We start from the raw sequence: 27,570 nt of genomic DNA on the forward strand, positions 1-27,570 counted from the left end.
GGATGTTCTGTGGGAAAACTCAAATGGCTAACCTGGAAAAAATACCACATCAGTATAGTTTGTCAAAGACTCTAGGCAGCAAGTGTTATGGTTGCTCTGTTGTTGAAAGTATGTCTTAGTTACCAGTGTGCATGTCTTTGAGGAGGAAGGAGGGAACAGAAGGAAGAGCAAGGAAGAGGAGAGAGGAAATGTGCTGCGGATGATACACAGGTCTACACTTCCCAAATTCCCTTCACCTCTCAAAATAATTTCACAAACATGCTTTTCATCCTGAAAAAAGTCAAGGTGAATTAGCAAACATAGATTTTTTTTTTTTTTCCCTTAGAAGTAGATGGAAGCGGGGAGGGTTTAGCTCAGTGGTAGAGCACGTGCTTAGCACGCACGAGGTCATGGGTTTGATCCCCAGCACCTCCGTTAAATAAAGAAATCAATCAATCAATAAACCTAATTACACCCCCCCCCCAAAAATCCAAATCAAACAAACAAAGAAGTAGATGGTAAGTTAGAAAAGCATGGATTGAGGATTTATAGAGTCCTTGCTTTGAATCCAGACTCGATCACTTAGTCATTTGGGATTTTAGATAATTTACTGAAGCTTCCTGGATTTTTACCTTTTTCATTTGTAAAATGTAAAATACAAATCCGTACCATACAGGATTATAGTGAGAATAAAATGAGATAAAGAAAGCAAAGTGTCAGATAATACAGCAGGTGGTCAATAAATGCTGGTTCTTCCACTTATCCAGTGTCACCCAGCTGGGGTGGAACTGATTATATTTTTAGTCTCTTCTGCTTTTAAGCAGGCAAGCAGAGAGACGCTAAACTAAGAGGAATTCTTCATTCACAGACTAGAAGGTATTCAAGCAGGAGGAGATATTTCCCAGCTCCAATGCAGGCTTGCCATTTTGACAAGAGAGTCCAAGAAGTAATGGCTGCATTAATGTATTTTTAAAATATCTTCTCCGGCAGCTCCTGATCACCTCTCCTCCCTCAACGTTTGTGTTTTAGTTTTACCTCTTTTTGAGAGTTCCTATTGGGCAGGGAGGTGTTCGCCAGAAGTTTCTTTGCGCAGAAGCCCAAGAGCAGGTCACTCCTACGGGGTACCAGGGCCCTTGAGTTTACGTGAGGAATTGCTTCAAGCTGACAAAGAAAGGCCGTGCCCAGAAGACTCACACATACTTTATTTGAAAATTCTTTTGTATCATTTATCTTGAAAGATGAAACAAGTCAAAAAAAAAAAAAAAAAAAAAGAAACAAAGAAAACAAACACTGAACAAGAAACTACAATGTTTTTCTTTCCCCAAGGGTGGTTTTCTACAGAGAAGCATTTCATGAAACTGTAAGCCCCTTTTGTGGTGTGATTCAGAAAAGACTTGTAGCCTCGACTGAGTTTTACCACAAACCCCAGTGCTCTTCCCAGAGGCATCAGTGGTCCCTCTCTGACTGTTCGTGTGAGAGTCATTGAAACAGTCCCGGGACTGAGAGCCGGTGCTCCTGGACCCAGTCCTGGAAGAGGCAGGCACTGGACCCCTCACTGCCTTCTGAGGCCCAAGATCCCAATTGGGTCTGAACATGACAGACACACGCCCCTTGTCTATGATTAAATTGACTTGAGGAGGACCAAATCTTAAAAAAGGAAATAATAGCAACATAGCAATTGTCCAGAAACAAAACCATAACGTCATAATCTAACAGTAAGGCCGTGATTTTTTTTTTGATACCAGTAATAATAATTGAAAACTATGTCTGCCCAAGATTTCACTGACGATGCCCTGGTAACCAGTCGTCCTCCCGATGTGTGTGTCCTTGTCACATGTGGAGGAGCCAAGCGAATGACAGGCAACGCTCGGTCATCAGGTGCCTGAGCAGAGGCCATGGGAGGGACTTAATATGTATTAGTCTTCTGTTAATTTACATTTTTGAAGAGCAAATTTTAATAGCTCTTAATGGGTTACTAATACTTAACCTTAAACTGTATCTAAAAAGTAAAACCTATGGATTTGAACTGTCAGCAAGAATTATTAAAGAATTCCAATTTTAAAAATCAGGTAATTTATCAGGAGAACTTTAACAATCCGCTAGTGGACCGAGGATCACACTCAGTATGATATGGGCCATGGCAATATTAATACTAAATAGATGTATTAGCATGGTTTGCATAACTGGATATGTTTGTGTCTGTGTTTTATTTTAATACAGTGTGTGCATATCTCAAGACTACAGACCTGACTACAGCAATATGTCTACAGCAGAAGAAAGCAATACTCTAATTAATGTGCATCTCATTTGCACTTCTGTTGCCAAAGCTAATCATTGTTTAATTCAAGGTGGATGTCCTCTCCATCAGTGCACCATCCAGTTGAGAAAGAAACAAAATCTTTAAGAAAGACCCCGCTGTATAGACTATCCAAGGGTTGCTATAAAGTGTGCTATAGACCTTTGTGAAGACGACGTGACATATAGCTGGGTAAATTAATCTTTGAAAAAAAAACTTTAGAAAAAGAGCACAGGAACTGTAGGACACATGAAAAAAGAAGAGAGTGTGGTGAATAAGGGAAGTGTGGGTTCAGAGGAAAGGAAAAAAGAATGAAGACTTTCTCTATGGGATGCTTCCCAGAAGCAGACAACAGTGAGAAAAGACTGTTCTGCGGAGAGATGGTAAGAAGTAGGAATTCGGGGTGAGGGGCAGGGAGGGCAAATCCAGATTGCTGCAGGTGCTGGGCAGAAGAGGTGGGCAGACTGCAGAAGGCTGCGTTCGTTAGAAGGCTCGGCGGCGTGGATGAGAGAGACAAGCATGGCATCTTTCATTAAGCCTTTCTGGATCCTCTCCCCCCACTTTGCACTGGACTTTCTCTAAATCCTTCTGCACTTAACGAAGCAATGCTTTATTATTTTAGAAAAGCATTTCCAAAGCTTGCCCAACCAGAAGTTTCACTGGGCGCATATTAAAAATACAGATTCCCAGCCTCCACCTACATGTGGCGATTTGGACTCTCCAATGGCTGCACCTGGAAATGTGTATTTTTATACAAGAAATCCAAGTAATTCTCATGATGGGGTAACTTTGGGAAGTGCAGTATCAACACATGAAGTCATATCATAAGGTTGCCTCTTCTGCCAATGAATTAAATATTCTAGGCTTTGCTTATCCAAGAATTAAATACTCCTTGTGGGCAGAGATCATGGCTCATCGTGTTTTGTGTTCCATAGGACACACACGATAGGGTCATGATAAAATCAAAGTATGTAATGAAAGCTTGTTGATGAAATGTGTTTCACCTTTTGGAAGCTTATGTCATTTTTCAGCCCAGTCTGTCTGTCATGAAGGTTTGCGAGCATATCTGTCTCATTGGTTCCTTCGAAATTCAGTGTCATAAGAACTGTGTTGCTTCCTGATGGCTTTGCACACCCTGTGTGAAAATCTTCCTAGGAATTAGGAGGAGGGAGTCCCAGAATGAACTAGAAGAGAAGCCTTCTCAAAGCCAGGGGTTAAAGTTTTATTTGGCTAATGATTAATCCCTGAACCTGCTTCTGGGGAATAAAGTAACCCACGTTTGGAAATGTGTTCTCTCCATGTGGTCCAGATGCATGGACTGCATTGACCGAGTACCTCTGACAGTTGTTCAGTCGTGCACGGCCTGCCTTCCCCGGTTCATTCAGGTGGAGAAGGGTATTATTGTTATTCTTAGCACGTCTTTCCCTGGGGGCAATACTCTGTGATCGCTTCAGTTTTCATTCATTCATTCAGTTTGTTGAGCATCTGTTATGTTCAGGCGTATTTCTAGGCACTAGGGATACAGCGGGAATGAAAGACACAGCCGGCTTGTGCTCCCGGATCTCACCTGCTGGTGGGAGAGACAGAGAGTAAATAAATAACCAAATTAGTAGCTGTCAGGGCACTGAAAGAACAAAGAGCAGGGGAGGGGGCAGAGTGAGCCTGAGGGCTCTTTGGGATGAGGCAGTCGGGGAAGACCTCTGCCGGCAGGTCCCCAGGGGAGTGGAGTTTGGGAGCCCCAAGGAACCCTGGGGAAGAGCGACCCAGCAGAATGGATGGAAGTACAGATAGTTGTCGGCTGGAGGGTGCTAGACCCGGAGAGGATGAGCACTGCTGACGCCAGAAAGGCACTCGAGTGAGAAGGCAATATTAAGGGCTTAAAAGGAATACAGACCACTTATATGTCAATTACTCTATTCCGTGTACTCCTTGAAGAATTATATAGATGTTAACTTATTTAATAACTGCAACAACTCTACGAGTAAGGTAAGCACTGCTGTTTTCCCTGGTTTAATGATGAGTTAACAGACATTCAGTTACTCGCTTACGTTTATCTAAGTTTACACAGCCAGAGAGTGTTGCAGCTGGCAGATTTGAACCCGCTGTTGCACTCAACCATTCTAATGGCCTTCAAACAAATCTTATTTTATTCACCCCTCCCCTTCCTCTTCCTACCCTTGCTTGTAGAAAGGGAATAGGCATAACACACGTAAGGAATAAGACGTCTAGATATTGTTTACGACATCCCTTCTCCTCCTCAACCTCAGCTCTTACCACGAAGGTCTGACAAGTTCAAGGAAGCCAGGCTTTTTGTGGAGCATCCCAAGGCCAAGTTCCAGACTGTGGAAAAGTCACTGCCTTTCATTTTCCTTGTGCATTTTCCCACTTATTTTCTATTTGATTATTGATTTGAGGTCCATGACCTGGGTGCTCTGTAGACAGAATTTATGTATCGATTTAGCCTGCAAGACACGTAATTTCAGCATATTATTTCTGAGGGGGTGGTTACTATGGTCAACAGGGCAGGCAGCCTTCACCTACAACCAGTCCTTTGACCCCTTTGGGGGATGATTCATGCTTTTTGTCAATTCAGTCCTGCCAGCGTGGATGACAGCATTTAGAGAAGCATCTACAGATGTGGCCACCAGGAGCCTCTTATCCCATAAGGTTCCCACAGTTACATTTTCAGGAAGAGAAGATAATTTACTGTGTGTGTGCACACACACATATGTGGGTGCTTATTGATTCAGATGTTACTTAGAAAGAAATCTCAAGTGTCTCGTGCTTTTTCTTTAAAAATAACTAGAATCCACTCCCTGGAATAAGCGTGTGGGACCATTACTGAGGTCAGGGGACTTCAGAGCATGAGTGGGAGAAGGACGGAAATAGGGACAAAGATGACACATTCTTCTGTGACACATCATTACCAAGGAGGTAGAGGAAAGAATTCGAAAGTGAAGGGTGAAAAAAAAATCAGAGAATAGAAAATAGTACAAGGGAGGAACATTTGTTTGTTCCTTAATTCTATCCTGTGGGAAGAGGAGTGGAATAGGAATTGGGAGATTTGGCTTCAAATTCCAGCATTTCTCCAGACCAACCATGTGACTTTAGACATTATCACATGGGGCTCACTATGTGGGCTCACTATGGCTGTGACCACAGGCAAGTCACCTCATCTCTCTCTGCCTTACTTTCCTCATCTGGAAGATGGTCATAATGATAGTATCGACCTCATGGGGTTGTTGTAAGGATTAACTAGCTAGTATATATAAAAAGCCTGAGCATGGAATAGGACAAACGCTCAAATAATGGCCATTATTATTATTACTGTTACTCATTTCTTAAAGCCTCATTTTCTCATAGAGAGGGATGGACTTCCAATTTTATAAATACATGGTTCTTGCACAATTTCTTCAAATTCTAGAGAACTCCTTCCTATGAAGACCCCACTCTCTTCCTCCCTGCTCCCAACAACTCGTTAAGAAAAGTATGAGTTCCCGTTGCTTATAGAATAAAGCCCAAACTCCTTAGCCTGGCATTCAGAAGCCGTGGGAATCCAGGGCTACCTAAACTTTCCAGCCTTCCCCCCAGTCACACAGTCCACCCATCAGGAAGAGGGACCACCTGCTGTTTTGTGCATGTGCTATGGGATATCCTAATACTTCGACTTTACTTCTACTGTCCCTCCTGCCTTCTCCTCAACCCAGCATCTCAAAATATACTCTGTCTATCATTCAAGGCTCAACCTGAATGCCAGCTCTTTGGGGAAAATATCTTTTACTTTCCCACCTGGAAATAATCTCTTCCTTTTTTAAACTTTTCCAGTGCTCATTTGTGTCTCTTTTGTACAAATAGTTGTTTTCCACCTGGCAGTAGAGTCAAGTGCATGTTATGACCTTCTCTGGTACCTTAACAATGGCCACAAATTCCTTGAAACTCTTCCCATTGAGAGATGGGGTTTGTGTTCTGTTCCTTTGAAACCAGGTGGACTCAGTGACTGATTGGCTCAGAATATGTTGGAGGTCATCCATGGTCCTGTGCTGGTTTTTGATTTGGACCTTAAGAGACTGGTGGCTTCTTATCGCTTGAGCATTTGCTCTGGGGAGAGCCAACCACCATGTGAAAGGCTTGTTCTGTGGCTGCCATGCTGGGGAAGACACACAAGCACACCTGCTGAGAGCCCTGGCTGAGCCCTGCTTTCCAGCATCCCTTCCAAGGGTCCAGACACGTGGATGCCCCAGCCCATCCCCCAGCTGGATGCCACTGAGGGACATCTGCTGACACAGAATTGCAAAGCTGAGACCCATCTGAATTCCTTACCAACAAAGTTGTGAGATATAAGAAAGTGGTTTGTCTTAAGCCACTATATTTTGGGATGTTTTGTTATGCAGCCATGAAGAATCATAACACCTTTCTCCAGGGCTCTGAGATCTGTAAGATTGGAAGCTCCGTTACTCTCCCTTTTATGTCTCTGCAACGTCCCTACCAGGTCCAGGCACTTACACAGGGCAGGACTCTTTTCCAGAATCATCCCCAGATTCTCAAATGTGTGTTTCTAAGTCCAGAGTTTTCAACTTAACTGCACACTAGAAACAGATTTTAAAATCCTGAAGTAGGAGCCAGGCACCTGTGACATAGAGGTAGAGTCATTCCTTTATAAACTGGAGAGAGAGCAGAGTGAAGTGGAAAAGTGTATTTTTAAAATTTATGTTTAAGAGATAAATAAACAGACGGACTAAACATTTCAATTGGACATCACAGAGGTATGGCTTGTTTCTTTTGAATTAATAATCTGTGAAGAATCTCATTCTTCCCTGAGCTGTGTCCTCCCTCATTATAGTGAGAGGTGGAAACTGTGTTTAAATCCAATAGAGATAAATCCATCATTAGTAGGCATTTATGGACAACTTATTATGCATTTGACCCTAATTTGAACAGAGAGGGAGGGCAGAGAAAATAAATAAGACGCTGATTCTGTCCTCAAAGTGCTTATCATCATGGCTTATAAATTATGTCGAGAAATTAGAACTAACATACGTGGGGTTTTTTTGGGCTAAATTGCATGATGCAAAGTATTGAAGGAATTCAGAGGAAGAGCCGTAAATGAAAGAGAAGAAACAAAGAGGTAAATGATGGCATCATTTGGCCAAGGAAAGAGAAAGCCAGGCAATGATTAAAAAAAAAAAAAAAAAAAAAGGGAAACCACAGAGACAAAATCAGCCAGGGGTGTTTCCCTGTTTGAGGGCAGCAGAGACCAGCCTGGAGGGTGGACGTCCTTGTGGAGCGGGGAGACGTGAGGTTGAGCGGGTTGCGTGGAAGAACATTATGAAAGAGATCTCTTAAAAATATTTCAAGTTGTTCCCAGGAATACTATTTCGTTATGTGCTTAGGCATAGCACTTAAACCATTCAATCCTAGTTACTTAAGCAAAGGTAACACAGGCAAACTAGTCATATCTTATGGTGGTTTTTCAGCTTCCTCTGCTCAATCATTAATCTGACCTTTTGGCCCAAGGAGGTGACTCTCTCACAGGCACCACCTCTGCCCAGGCCTGAAGCAATTGTCCCGTTTGAGCCATTGGTCATCAGTCATCAGTCTAGCCTCTGGCGGAATATCTAAATATAGTACAAGGAAACAGCTTTCCCAGGGCTCCTGGACTTTGAGCACCAGGACCACAGGGATCCGGGATACAGGAGGGGGAAGAGATGCTGTCCCTGTGAGGTCTCCCAGATGCCAAGGGAAGGACTGGGAAGTCTGTTCCTCTTTGAGTGCATGTACCTCCAATCCTACTTTTCTTTGCCAAAAGAGCAATTGGGTTTTAAACATCAGTTGCCCAACCGCTGCTCACACTGCCAGGGTATGCCAATTTCATACCTGTAAGTAGACTTACGGATGCTTGGTGTATTTACACCAGCTAACGGCCCCATGTTTGCTGCAGACAGAGCAGGGAACACGACGGACAGGCCCTCTGCCCTGGGGAGCTCATAGTCTATCAGAGGAATGAAACATTTAGCAACGAACTATTTACTTCTAAATTTGATACATTCTTTGGAGAAACATAAGGGTATGAACGAAGTTTGCCAGAATGAAGAGAATGCTCTGGTCACAACAACCCAAGAATCCCAGTCCATGTGAGAGCTTATAAATATAAACAAACAGGAGTTCCAATTTCATGCCTCAGTCTCAGAAAACTGTTCATGAAAAAGGGGACCGATCCCTGCAGATGCAGTCGGAGGTAAGGGTGATACAGGGCTTCTCTAGGGCACTTGGGTAGTGGCCCCAGCTCCCTGGGGACCAACTTCTTCATTGCAACAGATAAATAGGCCCTTTCCCTCAGTGGATACACTTATTAAGGAGGAAATAGAGCCAATATGCTTTCTAAAAACTGCCTCTAACATGGGTTAAAACAGAAGTGTTTCTGGCCAAATAAATTTATTTTAAAATTCAATTAACCAAAATCTTTTCTCCCAGTACTTTGGTTGACTTTGGCTGAGTCGCTTCAAGGTAGTGGTCCTCCGGAGATTTTTCAGTGGTGACTAAATAATTCCAGGATTACGAAAAGATGAACTTTTTTCCTTCCTGTTAAAATTTAGCAAACTTTTTTTTTTTAAAGCCATACTTATCATATAAAGAAGTTGGAGGGTGTCACAACTATAATTCTTTGCCTGTGAAATGAATACTCTACTGACATCAGGATATTTGCTAAGATGACCAGGAAGGATTCATCATTCAGGCTCCAGTTTTGAACGTTGCCCCTGGATATCATTGCTAAAGACATGGAAGTGTTGCCCCTTCCTCTAGAGCAATGCGCTCTCTCTTTCCGGAGATAATACAGCCATTTGAGGAAGGATTTCACTTGTTGCTAAAGTGTAATTTTAGCTGACTTAACCTAAAGGTTGGTGGAAAGACTTCGCATAACAAAACACGTAGGTTTTTAAATGTTCAGAGATAATTTATAGATAGAGGGCCATGCAAATCTTAAAAGTAAATATTGTAATTGGCTGCTGCCCTGAAGCACACCTCTTTTGACGTGGATCATAATTTGGAAGAAAATTAACTGCTGAATTGGTCTGTGTGGTCTTTGGCATCCTTCCTCTCCGCCCCATCCTGTCATCCACACTGGCCTGGGCTTCCTTATGTGCTAACAAGGGGGAGTATCTCCCTTCCCGCTACAACGTTTCCTGTGGCTGCAGTAGCAAATTACCATGAATTTGGTGGATTCAAACAAAAGAAATGTATTCTCTTGTGGCTCTAAAGGCCAGGAGTCTGAAATCAAGGTGTCAACAGGACCTCACTTCTTCCGGAGGCTCTATGAGAGATTTAATTCTTTGTCTCTTGCAGCTCGTGGTGCTTGCTTGGCATTCGTTGGCTTGAAGCTGCCTCAGTCCAATGTCTGCCGCCATCTTCACATTGTCTCTTCTGCTTCCATGTCCTCTCCTCAGTGTGTCTGTTGATTCCTCTCCTCTTTCATAGAAGCACTGGTGATGCATGTAGGACCCACCTGAGATAATCCAGGATTGTCTCCTCATCTCAAGATCCTTCACTTAATCACCCCTGCAAAATCTTTTGTTCCAAATTAGGTACCATTCAGAGGTTCTAGGGATTGACATGGATATCTTTTGGGGGGTTCGCATCTCCCCCTATCATATCCACCACCAAGAAAGAGTTGATATTGTTCCCTGCAGGTAAGTCTGTGTCTCCTACAAGGTTGCAGACTTCTAGGTGATATGGAGTAACATGTTTTCAAATCTTTTGTGGTGCTTTGAACTGTACTGAGCACATAATGGGGAATTAATCCTTGCTCAATTGTAGTAAACACATAAAATTACATTAGATAACATCTGGGAAAAATTGACTTTGGGAGGAAGTAAAAGTTGCCTATGGCCATGAATCCAAGAACAGCTTGTCACTTCTCCTGGAGGCTCTATGAGAGATCCTGTTCCTTGTCTCTTCCAGCTCGTGGCATTTGTTGGCATTCGTTGGCTTGAAGCTGCATCACTCCAGGGTCTGCCGCCATCTTCACATTGTCTTTTCCAATCCCATGTCCTCTTCTCAGTGTGTCTGTCTCATGGAATAAGCTAGTCTTTCAGAACATCTCATTGATCCCACTCATGAACTTTGTTAATAAGAGCTTCCAAATATCACATGCTTTTTCTTAAAATTGAAGTACAGTCAATTACAATGTGTCCATTTCTGGCGTACAGCACAGTGTCCCAGTCCAAACGTCATATCCTTGTTAATTGTGGCCAGCTTGGACTAATAGTCCTCTAATGTTGAACTGAGGACTCAGAGGCTCCCCGGTGGTGGGCTGTCTTAATGCGTTTCCTAAAACACATGCCTAATAAATGGCAGAACTCAGGCACAGTTCTCTGCATGCCAAATCCCATCCTTTTTCCGTTTTACTACAACTAATTCTAACCCGTCAGCAGCTCAGAGGGCACCATTCATCTTTCCTAGATCTGACCACATTTACACCTATACTAGGGGATGGCCCTGCACCTACATTTTGGGGCCATTTAATTTTTTCTGACTCAAATCCATTTCCTTGTTCCTTGAGTGGATTTTCGAATGTGAACTGGACATGGCTCCATTTCTTTCCTTTGGCTTCTCAAGGATAGAGAAAAAGGAACGAATCTGGCCTGCTGCATCAGCGGTGAAAACCGTTATCACCACACCCTCCTCTGAATCTTAGAATTTAGGAGCACAAAAGGGAGACTTTTAAAAGTTCATTTTATGACATTTTCCCCCTTCTAGTCATATAACTTTAAAAAATGCCCCGACCAATTTATTTATTTAAAAAAAAAAAAGTAGTAGAAAATTTCCTTCTGGACTTATTTTCCATGTGCTGAGTCTGAGCCCGGAGCACATTTTTACTGCTGGAAATAGGGGGTTATAATGAAAATGCTGACACAACCTCAACCATAGAGGTGCTAGCAGGCACGGCTGTAATAAATAATGTGGGAAATATTTTACACTTCAAGGCAATTACATGTTCAGCCATCTTTAGGAGAGCTGGCCCATGAAGGGTAGGGAGTAGGCTCCTGTGACAAGTGTAAAAGGGCCATGACTCATGAATGCCGGGAGGTACGAGTGAATTACAAGAGCTGAGTGAAAGCCACATAATCACCTATCGTACGTTGAAAAAAAAAATTATATATATATATATATATTCTGTATATTTGCAGGAGAGAAGGCTGGCAAACTCCAGCCAGGGCTCTTCTGCCAGCCTGGGGTTTGGACCAACAAGGCTGGAGGTGCTGGAGGTTAGGCAAGTCTGTCCGTGAACTCCGCGGGCGCTGCGCACGCGCAGGGCAGCTGATCTTTGCTCTTGACCTCTCCTTCATATACGTATGTTTTCAGTGGACAGTAAAGGGATGACTCCTGTCCCTGGAATGGTGGGAGTGTCCGTGCACCTACAGATAGCAGCGTGGCCCCGGGGCACTGGAGATGGTGACAGAGCCCTCACCCGCTCAGCTCTGCTCGGCCGCTCGCTCGGCGGCGTGCCCTGTCTTGTCTTTGGATTGCTGCGCTCATTCCTTGCTCTGAGAAGAGCTGAGAATAACGGCTGTGGCTGTTCGGGTGCCTCTTCCCAGGGGCTGTTCACCTGCAGGTGCAGGAAGCTTGCTTTTGCTTCTCTTCCTTTCTAAGTGCCTTAAACAAATCTGGTGGTAATGAACTAGGTCCTGTGAGTTACGGACCCCCCTGTGTCTGGGTTAGTTGCTCCGGAAACAGCCTCTAACCCCTCAAACTTAGAGCGCTGTGTTTCCACTGCTTGTCGACTGAAGGCATCCTTCTAAAGACTGTAAGCTTCGTAAAGACAGAAACTGGGTCTTATTTGGGGTTGCGCTCCCAAAGCCTAGCAGGGTGCATGGCATTAGGGATTGCGTGAATGAAGGAGTGGCCTCCTGGGTTAAGGCATCTCATAGGTCCAGTAATTCCACAAACAATATTGTGCCTGAGCCTTGGCAGATAGTGAGTCATTTTGGAATAAGTGAATCATACTCCTTGCCCTAGAGGGGCTCTCATTTTATTAGTGAGCTTAAGTGAGTGAATAATCACACTGTAGTCTGACAAAGACTATGTAACAATGGTATGGACCAGTCAGAAAGTTGGCAAGAGGGAGGAGTGACTCGTTCAGCAAATATTACTTATTAACTGTGGAAACTTACAATACGTGGCTGTGTATTGTTAGTTCTCAGTTCATTTATGTGTTCTATCACCCCAAATAATTGCCAGCCACATCTTCTACATCTTTATAACTTCTTCAGTCCTGAGAAGAGAGCTTGTTACAACTAGATAATTACTGAATAGGACATTGTGATGGGAGTAGGTGGACTCGGAATGTGACTTAAGGTAATCACTTAGGATTAGACGCCCGCCTTGTTGCATACTGGCTTGTGACCTTGAGTTCATCGTTAAAACTTTGTTACGCTTTTCTGAAGTTTCCTAGTCTATAAAATGATATTTATTGCACAGTTTTGTTTTGAGAATTAGAGAAATAGTAATTAAACCATTACTATGTTGTTCTGTAAATGTTGTGTTCAGTACTATGCTACTATGTGTTCAACAAATGTTCTTCATCTTGCATCTAAATAAATTTTCGTCAGCTTGTTTGACTGTCATGAGATAAATTAATGTGTTGAACTGAAAATATAGATGGTTGGAAATTGTGAATGTGGTGATGTCTTTGAAAAAGGCTAGTGTTTTCGGGCACTTAACAGTTTGGCAGTGCTCAGTTTAGGATGCATCATGTAATGGAATAGAATTTGTTTGGACTCACTGTTGAATCCAGGTAAGGTTTATTTGAGTAACTGTCTTCATGTCACTGTCTCAATCTCTTCACCTGTCACTGTTCAACAAAATTCTCCATTCTACTTATAATTTGAAAATCCACTAAAAGTGGTAGAGGCATAGCAGTAGTGGGAAGCAATGGCCATCATTCATCACTTCTCTCATTTTTTTCTTCACAAGTGGACAGGTATAGAGAAAGTCAAGGTGAAGAAGAAGAGAGAGATTTGATTTCATTGACCAAATTCTTTAGAGTTTCCAATAGGCTTTCAGCTGCAATTTCCACTTCCCTGATGGAAGAACAAGCACGAAATGGGCATTTCGTGTGTGTGTGTGTGTGTGTGTGTGTGTGTGTGCGTGTGTGTGCTAGTGACTGATAGTAGTCAGACATACAGGGAAAATAAGAAGGTCTTATGACCTTAGCAACAAATGTTTTATTCTGCTTGTCACCTTGGGTCACACAGCTTCTGGGACTTCTTACTCTGGACCACGTAGGCTAAAGCCAAAGTGTCTGATCCCTCATGAGAGCCATTTTGTGTTCAAGCTTGTTCACTCTGGGAAAGAATAAGAGAGAGCCTGGGGACCACAAATTTATATTTATCGTATTTAAAATTTTAACATGGAAGAGAGTGATATCCTAGTTACACTATAATTTGATTAAAGAATCGCCAAGCCATCGTTTTGACATCCAGATTTCCACAACGTACTACTTTTGATAACAGGGAACCTAGTGAATTAAATTATTTTAAACACATCCTGCTATCTGAGCTATGAGTAGACACCTTTATAAATACTGTATTTAATTTTTGTTTAATAAAAATGTGAAAGTGAGCCACAGTATCTCAGAGAGCTTCTCTTTAAATATTTGCAAGGCTGCATTAAGTAACATATTGAAGTACATGTATTATTGCATGCGTATACATTTTTCATTCCCAGACAAAGCCATGATTATTCAAGAGGTTTAAAATAACATGCACTAATTTATTATCACTGGTTATAAAGACTTTAGAAGGGTGCTGTGAACATTATGTTAGCATTGATGTGTCAATCTTTTCATTGAAGGATGGCACATCTGAATCCCAGAACAGCCTTAATTAACAGAAAATAATTAGCATCATTTCCCCAGCAGAGAGAATATGAGGGTTTTTTTTTTTTCCAACAGAATCCATTGATTGATAATTAAGGAGGAGTTAGTTGTAATAAAACTCCCACTATTGCAATTTCTAATTGGCCTTTCAGGACGTTTTACAGTTACAGTTACTTTGTTCCAGGCGTATTCTGCCTTTTGAAGAATTTTAATAAGAATCTTCCCTCTGCAAAACCAGGGCTCTGCAGGTGATGAAGGAAAAGGACACGGTGACACACAGGAGTGCATTAGTGTCAGGTGGGCAGCACTGCGGCTGGAGAGCCGTTCGTTTCCTTTTAAGCTTCTGTGGACACTCTACTTCCCCCCTTCAGGGCTAAACTTGTCTGTGGGAAAGTAGGATCTGCCTGAGGGTGTCTCTCTGCAGGAAACACTCTGCAGTCTGGGACCATTTCTTCCCTCAATGTGATGCACAAATCTCTGATCATCTCCCCTTGAAGCGCTTACAGCTTTTCCTGAAGACATCAGCTTGATAAAAACTCCCACCTCACCACCTCTTTTTTGTTCATTTTCTAACTCTCTCTGTGTCTGCTCTTTTGCATGCAGGACACAAAGAGGAGCAAATTTGATGTGCAAGTTCTAGAAAAACTGGAAGCTACAGCAAACTAAAGATGACAATAAAAATACATCCTACTGAATACACTTTTGTATAACTACTACATTTGTGGAGTATTTCCTTCGGGTCATTTTTTTCTATTCATTTTTCTTTATAATTGAGTTCATTTAATTTTTAATGAAACATGCATTTCTAAATATTTAGTATTTTTTTTTAAATCCTCAAAACGTGCAAAGCTATTTTTTTTTTTTTTTCTGAACTGAAGTAGCTATTTGCTGTTCTGATTTATTTGACAGCTCATTTGGTTGGGTATAAGAATACTGTTTTCCTTTTATACAATATTTTTATATTTGTCTTCATTTGTGATGTGAGACTGAAGTTAGCCCACACTTTGTCAAAATATAGAGTACAATTCAGAAAAATAAATTAAGCAAATTAGATAAATAAATTGTAGAAAGAAGTATGATACTAGTTTCATAACAAAAAAATTAGTAAATATTTGTTAGTTGTTTGAACTAGAAAACAGCCATGTGATATAACTCAAAAAAAGTACAAGCCATGGATCATTTTATTGACTTTTGAAAAGAAATAATCCTCCCATAGGAAGCAGCTCAAGGAAAAAGGACAAAAAGACTTTTGATAGTCTGCTTGAAGATATATCCATTCATAAAGCTTCCCATAGGTTACAACAGATGTTCAACTTAAAGAAAACAGGAAAAAAAAAAAAAGGAATTTTAAAAATCAAAGGAAAATGTACTAAACAAACAAATGGATTAAATACATTCACTTAATATATTTGGTTACATTTGCATAGCGTTCTATAAATATTGACAGATTTATGGGAAATGCTAAGTGAAAATTAATCAGAAGAATTTTATATGATGGAATACATGAGTACAATAGATGCTGAATATTTTTATCTTAATTAGTTTTGAAAAGAAAATATAGCTCAACAGAATATTGATTACCATAAATTTGAGGCACAGAATATCACTAAAAACTGTTAAATGTCCACTGAATTACAGATGCATGTCTGTTACTTGGGTTACATCCACTCGCTTCTCTCAACCCCTCTCACAAGAGTATTGAGGTCTTTGTCTTTTCCTACACGTGAACAAATAGTCGATTACATGTCTGGAAGTACACATGATGGAACAGGGGACACGGTTTGTTTTGGGGGGAATATATAATGGGGGTGGCACTAGCAGCTGTCCTTCAGGGCCATAGAGATATCGCAAAAATCTCCCTTTTCAATATTAGCTTTAGTTACCCAGCTTCCTGCTGAATCCACATGATGAATGAGCCACAGAAGGGATCCTTGTGTCACTGCATGAATTTACTGACCATCATTAAATATGAACCAGTTGCATTTTAGAGAGGACATCTACCCCCAAATGCCAGATGTACGGTCCCTGCTGTAGACTTACAGTTTACAGGTCTCCGCTAACTTGCTATCTTAGTTATCTAGAGTTAAGAAAATTAAAGCTCGTGTGGAGGAATACAGAAGAGTGTGGTCTCACTCCAGCCTGATCACCTAAGGCGTTCTGCAGCAAAAACTCATCACAGATCTGTCCCACCTAAGACTGGGGAAGGGGACTCTTGAAATCTTAGCACAGTCATTCAGTGGTCATGGGCCACTGCTTGTTTTTTCTCTCTCATTAATAACAAATTGATTAGCTTCCCCACGTGTGGTGCTGCTGCAGGGGAGGGGAGGCAGCATGACTGGGAGGGTGAGGTACAGGCAGGTGGCAGTTTCCTTGTTCTGTAGAATTAACAGTGTCTGATGTCAGGAATTTGGGATCACTTACTCAGTTACTTATCTAATTATATAATTTAGAAAAAAATCTATTTAGCACAGCATCTCCGTGCACTAAACTTATGAACAAATAAATAGTCTGCTTTAAGAATTCCCAAAACTGCTTCTCGCAAGAAGATTCTAAAAGAGCTGATGATGCCTTGGGAAAAATAAATGTACTCAGGCACACGGAGTGTTGGTAACTTTTCTTCTTCTTTTTGTGCTTGTTTGTTTGCCGTATCTTTGATGCCCACTTAAAAGGAAGAACTCCACTGGATGATAACTGTTTGAACATCTTCACCCTCAAAACAAAATAAAAGAATAGTACTCCTGTCCATAAGGCCATCAAAAGCCAGTAGGAACATTTGGTGTAATCAATCTATTACAAACCAATTTTATAGCTATATAATGAGATCTAATTGCTGCTTTATTAGTCTGGCTAATATTAAAAGTGTCAGTAATTGCTCTGCATTTAAGTTGGTTTTCCAATTTAAATTGCATGTCCAATACATTACCATTAACTTATGTACTTCTTTTATTTAATAGATTTTTTTTTTCCCTTTCTAGTCCAATCTTAGAGGATTTCCCCTTCTCAATGAGTTGAAATGGGGACTGGAGAGAAATGAGGATAAATGAGAATTTTATATAGTAAATGCTTACATTTCTGAGATGCTAGACACAATCTTTCATACTGTAAACAGTGGGATTTGGGTGGTCTGAGATGTCTAGCTGGAACTTGACTTAGCTGTATGCAGAAGAAAAGCTGAGTAAATGAACTGTTTTATCACAGAGTATACAAAATGTGATTATTAATTGAAATAACTAGATTAACAATTTCCAATTCCTTTCATTCAATAATATTAATTAATAGGTCAAGGTAATATTAGTGAGGTAATAGTGATTGGCTATTGGGAGAAATCAAACAGATCATTTATTTAGTTATTTTATTTATTCTTATTTTTTTCATCAAAGCATAGTCGATTTACAATGTTATGTTAATTTCTGGTGTATGACATGGTGGTTCAGTCATACATATATATGTGTATATATATACATTCCTTTTCATATTCTTTTTCATTATAGGCTATTACAAGGTATTGAATATAGTTCCCTGTGCCGTACAGTAGGTCCTTGTTGTTTATCTATTTTATGTATAGTAGTTAGTATCTGCACATCTCAAACTCCCAATTTATCCCTTCTCACCCTCTTCCCCACCAGTAACCGTAAGTTTGTTTTCTATGTCTGAGTCTGTTTCTGTTTTGTAAATAAGTTCATTTGTGTCCTTTTTTAGATTCTACATAGAATTGATATCATATGCTATTTTTCTTTCTCTTTCTGGCTTACTTCACTTAGTATGATAATCTCCAGGTTGATCCGTGTTGCTGCAAATGGTATTATTTTCTTATTTTTTTATGGCTGAGTAGTATTCCATTGTATAAATATACCACATCTTCTTTATCTAGTCATCTATCAATGGACATTTCGGTTGCTTCCACATCTTGGTTATCATAAGTAATGCTGCTGTGAACACTGGGGTGCATGTACAGTTATTTAAACTGGTAGAATTATAACACATGCCCTGAGTACTCATCATCAAATTCTCCAACCACAGCCTCTTAAATCTTTATTTTCTAAAAATAACATATATTTAATTCTTTGTTTGTCCATACTCCTGTGACATAAACTAAATAAGCTTCCTGTGGAAGTTAGCAGAAGCCTTGTGCTAATTGTGGGGGAAATATTGTATTTCATAGATGGTTTATTGAATCTGAATTTTCACATCAGAGTCGGTGGGCCAGAAGACAAAAAGCAAACAAGCAAGGACAAGGAACAAAACAGTCTCCTGGAAGCTGTAGGTCTGAGGCTTCTGCGCCAGTCCATCCCTGTTCCTTCTCTTCCACAAGGTCAGTCCCATCCCCCAAGTAGCTCTCTCTCTGGAGCACATGCCTCCGGCTCCATCATCCGTACCCTCAAGCTCACTGCACTCACCTCCTCCTGTACGGCTCCTTTTACCTTCACCTTGAAACCTAAATTCTCTTTTTAACACTGATTCAAGCATGTCATTTCCTTCTTTAAACCCTTCTCCACCTGCCCATTTCTCTCCGGATGAGACCAAGCGCTCAACGTGGCTGACAAAGCTTGCCCACCTGGCTTGGACCCATCACTCTGCAATCCAGCACCTGCCTGTATCTCCCATTTGTGGACTGCTCGTTCTCTCACCTCTTCAGGTGCTTTGTTTACACTAATTGCAGGAATGCTCCTTACCCGCTGTACTGGCTTTAAAGTCCTACAGAAGTTCATGTCCACTCAAAACCTGTGACTATGGCTTTATCTGGAAATAGGGTCTTTGAAGATGTCATCAAGTGAAGATGAGGTTATAGCAAATTAGGATGGGCCCTAAATCCAATGGCTGGTGTCTTTGCAAGAAGGAAATTTGGACACAGAGACACAGGGAGAAGGCCATGTGAGGACAGAAGCAGGGATTGGAGTCATGCTGCCACAAACCAAGTCATGCCAAGGATAGTGGGCAACTACCAGAAAGTAGGCGAGCAGGATTGTTTCGGACTGAATTGTGTCCCCCAACTGATACAGTGTAGCCCTGATTCCTAATGTGGCTCTATTCAGAAATAGAGCCTTCAGGCAATTAAGGTTAAATGAGGTTGGTGGAGCCCTCATCTGATAAGACTGGTGTCCTTATAAGGAAAGGAAGAGACACCACAGAGCTCTCTCCCTTTCTGAACATTAACTCAGAGAGGCCAGGTAAGGACACAGTGAGAAGGCAACTGTCTGCAAGCCAGGAAGAGAGTCCTTACCGGAAACCACTCTGCTGGCACCTGGATGCTGGCCTTCCCAACTCCAGAACTTTAAGAAAATGAACCTCTGTTCTTAAAGCCACCCGGTCTGTGGAGTTTTGTTATGCAGCCCATGCAACTCACAGAGGCATTGGAACCATTCACCCTCAGAGCCTCCAAGAGGGACTCACTCATGCTGACACTTTGAATCTGGACTTTTGGCCTCCAGGACTAACAGCTAATAAACCTGTGTTGTTTTAAGACATCGCATTTGTGCTAAGTTTTTACAGCAACCCTAGGAAATGAAGACACCCTCCAAACCTCTCCTCCTCTTCACATCTATCCCTCCCCACTCTCTACTTAATGTCTCCACCTCCTTCAATTCTCGGCTCACTTCCTCAGAGAAATCCTTGCAAATTCTCCACTTAAATCACTTGTAGGTTTCATATAATCAATGCGACAAAATTACGGAGGAACATGTGTGCATGTGTTCTTTTATTTATGTTTATACGTCTCAAGTACTAGGTTTTTGTCTCCCAAGGCTAAGCGGCGACCTTTCCTGTTTTTTTCACCATTTTATCCCCCAAACATTCAGTAAATGAATTAACTGGAAAAAAAAAAAGAAGAAGAACGGCTATGGATGATTTAAGAAGAACCAGAATGTATCAATAGTTAATTTCCCAGTTACAGCTGCTTAATTGTTATGTATCTTTGAGCGAGTTACTTCATCTCTCTAGGAATCTGTTTTCTCACTTGTAAAAATAGGGCAAGGGAACTAGATTATTTCTGGAGCCTGATACGATCTGAACATTCTATGGGGCTGTGATTCCTTCTGTTGAAAATTCTTCCTGAGACATTGGCCACACACAGGGTCAGGCTCACGTGCCTGCGACAAATAGGTCAGATTTGAGACTGAATTGTACAGTCACTATTGATGGACCATTTGCTGTGACTTGAATATAGAGGACATTCAAACCAATGAATGCTTGGCAGGTTATAGTCCAGGAGACTAGCACTGTGCCTGGTAATTTTAGGTAATCAGTAAAATGTATTGAAGGAATTAATTAAGGCAGGGGCTAAATTTGTGTGTGGAAAGGAGATCTTTTACTTTGGAAAACCAGAGTGTGCTCAGACTGTAGCATCGCTGTTCTTTCTTACCCCAAATGGTGGTGACTGAAGCCAATATGAGTGTTTAGAAGATCAATATTTTTCATTTTTTTCTTATTCTGGTCTTCTAAATGCCTTTATCATTGGGGGAAAAAAAGCCAAAGAAAAGAATCAAGGAAGGTTAAAACCTTAAACCAGACCATCCAAGATAATTAGATTCATTCTGTCTCAACTCCATCATCAGCTGGGTCCTTGGAGCATGCCAGTGGGGAGAAGGGAGAAAGGAAAGGGAGATTTTCAAAAAGTTACTTGGCTTCATGCAGGATTTTGAAAGCAACCACTTTGGGACTTTTTCGTCTCTTTTTTTCCCTGCCTGGTCTGGTCCTGAATCTCCATCCAACATGCTGTGATTATAGTAATTTGTTAAATATCGTGCAGATCCTCAGCTCTGAGTGAGGCTTTATATCTTGCACATGTTGGGCAGTAATTGGAGATTTGTATTTTCCACGGGGAAATTTATCTGAGTAGTAAGGTTTGTTTCTCTTTTATGAAAGGATTGCTTTTTTTTTTTTCCCCTGGCCTGGCTGTTGTGATCTCAGATTGGTTTTTTAAGGGATGACCTGTGCCACCCCAGTATGGTGATTATGATTTTGAATGCTGATTATTTATTGCCCTGGGCAATGGATGCCAGGATCCCCACCTTCTAGAAAGGAACATTTCAGGGACCACTAAGAAAGTGCTCTGTTGACTTTTACGTGCTCCCAAACCGAAATAAATTGACTGGTCTTTTCTGTAATACTTATTAGAGAAAAAAAATTAAATATTTATATGCGTTTGTTTAATGATCATCTTTCCTGATGGAATTTAAGTTCCCTGAAAGGGCGAAGGCTTGTTAAGGATGCCATGTGTGTGCAGACACCTGGAGAAAGAAGGAATTCACAGCCTCTTCTTAGTTCAAACTCAGGCCTCCTTGTCTTGGTTTTGGGTGGTTCTTCATAAAGAGGGAGGTCCTAGCCCACATTCCCCCCAAAAGTAAAGCCAGAGGCAAAGGCTCACATGCAGGAGGTTTATTGGCAAACTGAGGCCAGGGAATAGAAGTGAAAGATAGGGGAAGTGTGGAACGGGGGAAGAAAGGAAAGCTAGAATAAGGGCACATTGTTGAGTTGACCACTGCTGTGGATATGTGTGCTCCTTGCCCTGGGACCTTCTAAGGAGTAGTGTGGAAAGCATTTCACATTTGTCAGTCTAGAGTCAAAAGTAAAAAGCATTCATCGCCTGCCATGCTCTGTTGGTAGAGAGCTGCCCCAAGGTTAAGTGCCCTGTGGTCTAGAATTGTGTATGTTCAAATGCCAAGTGGGTCCCAACAGCACTGGGGCAGGAGTGAGAGTCTCATGTCCCATGTTAGAGACAGGTGCTGTCAGAGTGCATCCAGCAGAAGTTTGCCCAGAACCCTGGACTCATTATGAGTGGATGCAAAGGTGAGGCTGAGGGAACATGAGGTAATGCAGAAGATCGTGCTTGATGACAATGCTCACTCTTTTCTTGTAGACGTCTCATGTCCCCATAGAGGCTGGACCACATCCTAGTCTTTGCATCAACTAGTTCTTGTGTCTGCGTGGTACACACTGGTTAGCCTGCTTCTGTCCCACAAGAATAGCTAGCAAAGGATTAATTCAGTCCCATATCCCAGCTTGCTGGGAGAGTCTTGTCCATCAGCCTGAGGCTGGAATTTTCTAGCTCCAGAACTTCCATGGATCCTAAAGTAGAAAGATGGTGTCCAGTGATGTGCTGATGAACACTTAACCAGCAGCTCCCCAGGGGGAAAGCAAGCCCTGATTTGCAGTGCTGCCCACTTCTGTAGTGTAAATACTGTCACCATGTCAAGCAGCCAGTGTGATGTCACTCACTGAAAATTTAGAAGAGGTGTGCCCAGTCTGCTCTTGAGAGTTCATACGAGTCACCACCAGTGCATCAATGCAGATGTCATAGATACACAGTTAATTAGAGCAGGAGGCTCTATAGCGAAGTGGTTAAGATCATAGGACTTAATACTTGAACATAGGTTTAAATTCTGACTCTAATACTTATGTAACTTCAGCAAATTTCCTGTCCTCTCCATGCCTCGATTTTCCTTCTCTAAAATGGGCATAATAAAAGTGCCATGTCATAGGGTCGCTGGGCAGACTGAGGCGATCCACTTATCATGTGGTAGCTGGCACGTGGTCCATGTAGGCGGGGAGTCCATGTGATGGCAGAGGCCGTGCTGAGGTGTAAATGAGTTGAGAAGTAATAAAGGGAGTTTAATGAAATTTTGTACTTTAAAAAGTAACTGAGAACAGCTCAGGAGGATTGCAACTCTGCTTTTCCATTCCACTTGCACAAGGAATAACACAAAATCAAAAATTCCTTCTGTAAAATGATTCTTATATAGAGAAGGGGCAAAGTAAACTATTATTCCGTTTATAGGAATATTAATAGTGGAGGATAATGTAATCAAACTAAAATATAATTTTTCTCTGGGTCATCTTCTGGGGACCTGGATATTATTTTGTTCCGAGGAAATTTTGTAAGGATTTAGAGATGTGTCAGCAATATTTTTATTAAGAAAACTATAGAATAAAGAAAGCAAAAAATAAGCTTATTTAATAATGAAACTATTTAAGTGGCTGCATTTACATTTAAACAGTGAACATATTCATTTTAGTCTATATTTATGTATTTATTTAATTTTCAATGCTTTTACAAGAATACGGGTAATACTTCCTTCAATTAAGAGAAAGAATCTGTTTTACTATATGAACTTGAATTAATAAAGTTACATTTCCCTCCAAACACCTTTCTCTCTTGAGACTTTTCTTTAATTCAGAATAGCGTCACAACACATAATTTGCCCTAATTAGGGCAAATTGATGAGGTTTTATTATGTGATATGCCAAATAATGAGAAAACACGTAGTCTATAGCTTTCCAACAGAGCAAGTTTTTTTTTCCAATAATGATTCAAACATGATTTCAGCCCTAACAATCTCATTCTCTCTGTCATACAAGCATGAATCTTACCACTTGCATACCCGGCTTCAATTCCTCTCCTCTCCAGGCCGAGAGTAAACGAGAAGAATTCCATCTTTTCTACAGTCTAGCCCCACACTGACCTTTTGGCTCATCTCCTATGATGTAACCTGTCAAGTAATTCTCCAGATCATTCCCTTCAGCTTTTGTGATTTTTTTTTCCCCTCTGTCTTAACATGATCCCTTAAAAAGAGACTAGAGGAAATGTACAGATTAACCAGAGAGAAAGAAAAATAAAGACTAAAGAAACAACAAAGGACATGGCATTTTGTATCCCCCTCAATTCACTAGCCGAATAGTTGTGACATATCTAGGGGGTCTACTATCTACAGGAACCGATCTGTTTCAGTTGATCTTTTTCTGAGACACAGGGTGTGATACTCATGGGGGCACAAGAATAAACAAAGTAGACAAGCACAATGACTGGGGTAAAGCCTGGCAGTCCAGCTGCTCGGTCTCCTTGCCCTATCTGCTCTAGATGCAGGGAGAGACCGAGAAAGTGAGTTACCATCAATTAAAAAGATCCTGTTTTTATCTGAAAATCAAATGCAAGCTTATTTAGTCCATTTACTTCTCCCCCCCCCCCCAAAAATGAGGACATAGCAAAGATCCAAACACCATGCTTAACTGAAAAAAAAAAAAAAAAAAGATGGGGTCTTGCTTCTTCAACTTGTAGTAGTGCATTCAAATATTTTGGAAGTGATGTGGATTTTAGTATGATACCATATAAAAAAGTGAGCCAAAATATCATTTCCTGTCATCGGAAAATAAACCATCTGATATTTCAATTTTACCAAGTTTTAAAAAAAAATTTTAAAGGAATTAGGATGACCTCTTCCTCCCAGCACGCATTCTATATAGATGATCACATGTCCTGAAAATGCAATCCTGAACACACCTAATTTTCCGGGTGCCTGAGAAGTTTGGTGAATACACTTAAATGTTGAGAAATTCTTGTATGTGTATATTTTTATTGAAATCTAGTCAGTTTATAATGTTGTGTCAATTTCCAGTGTCCAGCACAATGCTTCAGTCATACATGAACATACATATATTCGTTTTCATATTCTTTTTCACCATAAGTTACTACAAGACATTGAATATAGTCCCCTGTGCTATGCAGTATGAACTTGCTGAGAAATTCTTAAGTAGAGAGAAAATGGTGTTATAAAGGCACCAATGCCCAGCCATATGCATTTAAAAAAATGGTGAAACCAAGAGTATTATTTAGATTCATGGGAATTTCGACAGTGGAATGGGGTTTTTAGGTTTCTAAGGGAAAAAGGGATGTTTCTATTGCTCAGCATGTGGGGGAGTGCTTGTGTCTGACAGCAAGCACTTGACGTTTGGTTTGTCGCAGTTTCTGCTCCAGAGTAAAACCACATTGAGTAAGTTGACCCTCTTACCTTAAAGGTTACTATTGCTTAACACGTTGCAGATTTTTAACCTGGGGCCACAGCAGGAGCTGGAAGAAGGATTTCAAAACCTGTGCCCAACAACACAATCAGCTCCATTATGTGACTTGTTTCATGTTACATCCGTGCTTTATTGAGTTCTACTTCTGACACATTTGTTTTAAAGGGATTTGTGTCTTAGCTTGCAGTTTCCCCCCTCCGAGCAGAGCTCTGTTTCTGGACGATAGCTGTGGTTATTGTTATTGTTTCCTTACTCTCTCAAACACGGATCAGTTTGGAGAAGCTGATTTCCTGAGCACTCACGTGGTAGGAACTTTGAGTTGCTGCAGGTCCATTAGTGTTTAGAATGTTTAAAAATTCCGAGCGCCCGCGGAGTGGTTCTCTCTTTAGGGAAGGATGAGATGATGCTTCGGGAGAATGATTGAACTGCTGTCATTGACAAAAAGGATTTTGTTCATAAATCTGCGCAAGCACTCATAGCATTATATTAAATACCTATTTACATGACTTTCTTCCCCATCTGGCTAGAGCTCCTTACAGCGGAATCCTTGATCATGGATCTCAGTATCCTCACCATTCACCCGGCACACAGTGGGTGATCAGACCGGAAAAAAAAAAATTTCTTGACCTTCCCTTTGAGCTCTCAGGAGTACAGCATACATCTTTGTGGAAGGTATCCATCCTTGTTTAAGAAAAGCCACTCCAGCCTGTTAGAGCAAAAGTGTGATCGCTAAGCAAGGCTCTCTTTTATGAGCATTAACAGGTGATTGGCAAACCCTTGGGCACTCAAAGAGGTGCAGAAGCTGAAGCCCACAGTGCTATAAGGTGAAGGTGTGTGGCTTCTCGGAAAACGCTACCCTTTTCCTACCGAGATCATAGGCTAGGAGCAAAATGAGGCACCTCTAGTCCACGTCTAATGTAAGAGGCCATCTTGGGCCACTGGGGTGCCTGGAGCTTACTTAAGAAGTAGCTCATCATTTGTTTATTCACGGAATAAACGCATATTGGGTACTGGGCATTATGCTAGGTATTGGAGAAGATGCAAAGGAAAGTAAAGCTGTGGTCCCTTCCCTCAAGAGGTAGATGAAGGCGCCGCTACACTGCAGAGCCCTGTAAAGCCATGCGACAGTGTGAAAGAGAGACTAGGCTGATACCCCTCCCTGCCACACCGTGTCCGTGAAATCTCTCCTGACCCCTCCCCATAATCACCTGACCCAGATAGAAGGCAAACCCTCTTCCTTTTTGTCACTGACATTATTACAAACTTTATTCTGACATAGGGTCTATAACCCTTTATAGCATTAGTTATTTTTGTTTGTTGATTTTGCTTTTTGGCTTCCGTGACAAAGAATTTGAGCTCCTTGAGATTAAAGACCATGCTGGAATCCTGTAAGTATTCTCCATTCATACCTTGGCACAGAACAAGAGCTCGATACATGAATTTTGTAAATAAATACAGAAATTAATTGCCTTGACCTTTATGAAATGAAAATTTCAATTCCAAGGAAATATACCCATTATCCTTTGCTCTCATTCTTGGTGACTTCTAACATTTGTGAGAGAGATGTTAAGTGTCCCCAGTATCCTTTCTCCCCTTCTTCCCTTTAGCAACAGAAACCTTTGGGATTCGGCTAGGCACACAGCCGATCACCTGTAGACGCTACTGAGTGCTAGATGTGACCATATTGTTATGATGTGGTCAATGATGGGTGAGCAGAAGTGACATATCAGCTTCCTTCAGAGGAAACAGCTTACTCTGAATTTTCATCCCCCCTGGATATGATCATGATGGGCCAACTTTGACCACGTGGATGAGGGCTGCATCCAGGTGCTGGAGCAACAGGCCAGAGTCCCTGGATCTCCGAATGATCTCATGGAGAACAGCAACCTACCTCCTTGGACTTCCTGCCTATATTTGTGCTGTTACGAGAGAGAGAGAAAAAATTTTCTTGTATTTTATTGAAACCATGGTGTTTTGTGGCCCCTGTATTACAGCAGCTTAACTTACATTGTCATAAATACCCTTAGATCCGGTAAGATCCATTTGTAGATTTCACCCAACACACCGGCCATCGGTTCTTTTGCCTCCTTGCTGCCATCCATCTTTTCAAAATTGTACCTTAGATGCCCACTGGCTTAGCCACCCACTCACCCTTGTACCCACTGATAATTTCATTGCCTCTAAGATCTTGTCTTCAGCATCCTGCTATAACTGCAATTCTATGGCTGCATCTAGATATCCAATTCACTGACGTAGCTCATGTCTCCCTGTTTTTTTTTTCTGACTCTCATTTACTTTCTTACCTTAGTAAGATTCCGTGTTCATTTTTATTTTTTTATTGAAGTATAGTTGACTTCCAGTATTATATTAGTTTTAGATGTATAACATAGTGTATTAGATTTTTTAATAGATTATACTCTATTTAAAGTTATTGTAAAATATTGGTTATATTCCCTGTGCTGTGTATTACATCCTGTGTCTTATTTTGTACCTATTAGTTTGTACCTCTTAAACCCCTTCCTCTGTCTTGCCCCTTGCCACCCCTTGCCTCACTGGGAACCAATAATGTGCTCTGTATCTGTGAGTCTGTTTATGTTTTGTCCTATCCATTCATTTATTTTAGTTTTTA

The 27,570-nt window shown here is 41.2% G+C and overlaps 1 long non-coding RNA gene across 3 annotated transcripts in view; it reads left to right on the forward strand.

Annotated features, from left to right (window-relative positions):
• LOC116658314 overlaps nt 1-27,570 on the forward strand; it is a 380,608-nt gene that overhangs the window by 295,324 nt on the left and 57,714 nt on the right. The window lies entirely within an intron of this gene.

This window comes from Camelus ferus, chromosome 20, assembly GCF_009834535.1.
Source record: "Camelus ferus isolate YT-003-E chromosome 20, BCGSAC_Cfer_1.0, whole genome shotgun sequence".
Classification (NCBI taxonomy): Eukaryota; Metazoa; Chordata; class Mammalia; order Artiodactyla; family Camelidae; genus Camelus; species Camelus ferus.